This window comes from Nicotiana attenuata, unplaced genomic scaffold, assembly GCF_001879085.1.
Source record: "Nicotiana attenuata strain UT unplaced genomic scaffold, NIATTr2, whole genome shotgun sequence".
Taxonomy (NCBI): Eukaryota; Viridiplantae; Streptophyta; class Magnoliopsida; order Solanales; family Solanaceae; genus Nicotiana; species Nicotiana attenuata.
The window spans coordinates 4724-9902 of NW_017671438.1; positions in this window are offsets into that span (position 1 = coordinate 4724).

Here is a 5179-nt window from a genome sequence, read left to right on the forward strand (position 1 = left end):
ACACTTCTCAAGTCTTGTGGAAGAATATAGGACACAAGGAGTTCTGGAGTCAAATTAAAAATAACAAAAATTGTGGATAATTTTGACCATGTCTTGTAATGTTTGAAACATCTTCCGTGATGTTTGAAACACCTCAAGGACATCTCTCAGGACGTTTCAAACATTTTCCGGGATGTTTGCAACATCCCGGGACATTTGAAACATCTCCCGGAATAGTTGAAACATCTCTCGGTAGATGTTACAGACGTCCCGGGATGTTTCATGGGAGATGTTCCAAACATACTGGAGATGTTTCAAACATCCATCGGGGTGGAGGAGGAAGGAGACGTTTTTGTAAATAAGAAAACTTTGAGGGTTTTAAAGTGTCCCTTCTACCCCATTCTTAACACTTTTGTCTTAAAAATTTATATAAGTTCTGAAGTGTCTTAAAAATTTAAATCAACATGTAAAACAATGGTATGTGGTGGATGAGGTTTCGAAATCAAAATCTGGACGCAGAGTAGCTGTGACCGGAACCATCCCTTTATCCCAAGGCAGGAGCGGCCAAAGGAGCAAGCGCTCGAAGTAGGTCAAACACTCTTGAAGAGATAGTCAACCATATCAACATCTCACCTTAGATCATGGCTAGCGAGTCCAGTGACGAAGCTAGGAAATTTAATATAATAAGGGTGTTCAAATTTTGAACACCCTTTGCTAGTGAGCTATGCAAGGGTATTTAATCGGCGAGGGGTGGTTAGTTGACCACCCTTGGACCAAGATAACTTCGCCCTTGCTACCGACTGTTAGGCTGAAGCATTTTCCACTAGTAGAAATCTTGTTCTTCCACTAACCTTGCCCCTAATGTGCTGGCTTGGAGCTCGGAACAATCACGCTCCACCTCGACTATTAATAACCAATCGATATAATTTGTAAAGATCATCTAAAAGCAATTAACATTCTCTAGTATTTTCATTGAGTTTATTCTTTATTCATCAGCAACATTGTCCTTTTATCATCGAGATTGTACCTCGTTTCATCACTGTAACCCGTTGAGGCCTACATTCAATAAGATTTGCTTTATCTTAATTGCTCTCTTATCTTGTTCATATTCACTAACATTTATTTCATTGTATAAGCTTTGGATCGTTCCGATTGCCAGAGGCCTTAAGAAAACAAATTCAATTGTTTATTCTAAAAATAGTTTTTGTATTAAATATTTTGTTTTATATATATATAATCTATTAATTCTCCCTGTATTTTTAAAAAGATCTAGAATTACTATAAATAATTACCTATTATTATAGGTCATTTTAATAATTTGATGGTGGAAAAAAAACTTTACGCTATTATTGCACAGAGATTGAACTCTTACTTGTGAAATAAGACTCGATCCAACATTAGATTACGGTTTCACTGAGAAATTGTTAATAATCTTTTTTTCAAAAGAATGATTAGTTAGTATTATCAAGAGGGAGATACTAAAATTAGAATTTCTTTTGTTTTTCACTTGGTGTCCGATACTTGTTTTGGAGGCTAACTAATCGGCATTTGTCTGAAGTCTCGCTGTAGGGGTAAAGCATTTCCTATTAAAGACGACTTCATTGCCAGGGCTCGAGCAAAGCATTTCCTACTAAACACGACTTCATTGTCAGGACTCGAGCAAAGCATTTCCCACTAAAGACGACTTCATTGTCAGGACTCGAATCTGAATGGATAAGTACTTACCACTCCATGCCACAACTTTTAGTGGTAAAAGTTTTAGATAGGTTCTTACGTTGGACAAAAAAATTTCAAACTTACAAACCTCCAAAGAGCTTGCTGTCATATGCCACAGTAAAATCACTATCAGTAATTCTCTCTCTCTCACGCACACACACACTAGATCAATGGTTCAAGCTATTGGCTTTAAACAACAAGTTCTCTAAATAGTTTTTTGACGAACAAATTCTTCAGACGGTTCACTTAGTTCGCAGACAAATTTTCTCCTAATTGTTTCTCTACGACAACACTTTGAATTATTTGAAATTATGTTTAAGCGCATGGACTATACAAAATGTAATAAATAAAGCAGCAAAAATATGTCTAATAGGAACTAATTAACAGATCTCCATTTCCACAAAAGGACCATGATCAGAGGTGGATCCAGGGTTTTAAGAGGATGATCGCACTATTATAAAAAGGTGGATCTTGAATTCTCATGTAACGGGTTTAACTTTGTCTCTTATCTTGAACTCACTATATTTTTAATATCATAAGTTTAAAATTAAATTTTTGAAATTTTATTGATTTTTATATATATATATATATATCCTCAATGTCGAAAACAAGACCGTCCGGAGTGAGTTTTGAACCGCTAATTTCACTTGTAGAGGTGCATCCAATAATTATTAATGCACCATAGGAGTCCTTGAACATGGTTTCACCTACATGTATTTAAATAATTTTGAAGAAATATAACATTATTATATATGATTTAGGAAAAGGAGTATGGGCTCACGTGAACAGGTACACTGTGAGTTATATACGCCCCTAGACCTTGTTAATAAGTTCGCACTTACTTGAGAAAAGCTAAAATTAAATATTAATTCTATATAGTTATAAGGCTTTATCACATTATTAATGGAAAAACTTTAACATGCCTATAAAAAGATTAGAACATGTTTATTAGATTCTCTTTTTCATTTTCTAACCATAAAAAAAAAGCATCTGATTCAAAGGAAGCACATTCTTGTCCACTTGATAAAGAAAAGAATCAATCTAGTAGCAAGAAAAAGCAAACTATGCAAATTAATAACGGGTGAAAATCATTTACCCTCCCTAACTTTGTGTTAAAAATCAAACTCCCCCCTCAATTTTGAACAATAATCATTCTCCCTCCTTTATCCTATACAATACCTTTTTTGCCCTTGGATTTGTTAATTTCCTCCTCAATTTAATACTTTTTTATTATATGATATTTTTTATGGTTTTAGCTATAACTTAAATTATGTAATATCTATTATAAATTGTAATTAGAGTTCATTAAAATTATAAGTAGAATAAGTAATCAGAGTCAATTAAAATTACCTTATCTTTATGATTGTTATTTAATGTAATGCATATTAAATATATATTTAAGTTATATTTTCTTAGCGACGGAGCTAAAAATTCATATAAGAGGATTGAAAAACACCCAACTTTTTTTTTTTAATTTCGGTANCAAACAGAAAAAAAATTGAAGTATCTTAGATTGAGGCTTTGTACCAAAGCAAAGGGGGCGCCAGAATTGGCTTTGCGTCATAAAACGCCCATCACGCTAATTTGATCTTTTATGTTATTATATCAACAAAAGAATTCGGACAAAATAAAGCATTATAGAATATAAGGATTTGTGTGTGTGTGAAGGAGAAAGAAATGAAAAAATAATGGAGGTAATATAGCAAATCTAAGTAGTGCAATAATTTGATAGAGAGATGAATATCACATAAAGAGTTAGGAGAGAAATGGTGAACAATTGGGAAATGGGTAGGCGGCACTAAAATTAAAAAGAGGGATTTGGGAACACAAAAAAGAAAAGGAGGGGAACTTGCCGCTTTTTTTTCCGTACAACTTTGAAAAAAATAAAAACGAACATTGTCTTTCATTATTGACAAAAAACTATCAATAATGAAAAAAATATTTTAATAACCATGAGAACGTTGTTGTCAATTTAATTTCACTTTAAATTTATTATGTTACCAAAATACCACAAGATTAAATTTTGCTAACAAGAAAAAATTAATGATTAAAAGTTTATTGTGTATACCAATGCTTAAATCAAATTACTGCCATTTATACGACCAGTACTACGGTTGTTGATTAAAAAAATATCGGCAATTCTATAATTTTTATAGTGAAAAATATAAATTTTTCAAATTTATTTAATTTAATTAAAGACATTTTAATCATTTGACAAAAGTTGTATTTATCAGTATTTTTGACAATTATACCAACTGTTTATTACTATCAGTTACCTTAATATTATCTATTCTAGACTAATGTTAGAATCAGCACAATGCGCAAATAATTTGCTAGAATATTAATCTTATAAAATTATGATCCAGTATATCATATTATTTTAATAAGTCTTAGTTATTATTTTATTATTTAATAAAGTGTGTAAAAATATAACAAAAACTATACAAAATCAAAGGATTCATATCATATAATAATCAAATAAATTATTTGTTTCTTATTTATTTTTATTAAATTAGCAAGTACTTAGTACTATACATTTACAAATGTGACTTTTTATTAACTTGTCAATTGTCTTAATATTTTTTTTTTTGGTCAAATATCAAATTTTATTTAACCAGAAAATATATTTACAGCACCTCTAACTCTTTTGGACTAAAGATCTAGACTCAAGAAAAACATCAAAATAACTATATCAAAGAAACTATTTACATACTTTATAGTTTCTCTACTATACTAACTTCATAGAGGAAAACTATTCATTTTTTCTAAGTACATCTTCCATTTTGCCTTCTGTTGTCCTCTGATATGCAATTGAATGACAATGTCTCGTATTATCTTCTTCATATCAGTCTCCCTCCCTTGAAATCTACGTGTGTTCCTTTTTATCCAAGTATGGTATAATAGTGCTGCAAACAGAAATGCAAGGATACTACCATGAGTCTGACTGTTTTTTGTTTTTGCACCCAACCATTTAACTTCCTCTTCCCACATTCCAATCTGATGTTTCTCTCCTATCCAATTCAGCAGTATGTCCCAAATGCTTCTTGAGTACTGGCATTGAAAGTACAGATGATCCATATTTTCAGTTATCCCAGTCTTGCATAGGACACAACAAATTGCTATGGCCCTCGTGTTAATTCAGATATAAAAATTAATTATCCGTAGCAAGCCTTCAGGGCCATTTAAAACACGATTGTGGTTGCGTATACGTTCGCGTAACATGACCATGATCCTAAATTAATTCGGGGTATGCGTTCGCGCAAATTCGCTCAATCTTTTCTTAATAATAAAATAGGTTACAAGTTTTTAATATTTTAAGTTTACATAAGTTCATTAAATCACATATAGGCCTTCTTAGTAACGTTCATGACCTAGTTATACAAAATTGACTAATATTTCATAGAATATCCTTTAATGGCCGTTTAAAAATACCAACGTGTGTTCGAGTACTACGTCCGCGTAACACTAAACTCAACTTCGTAAA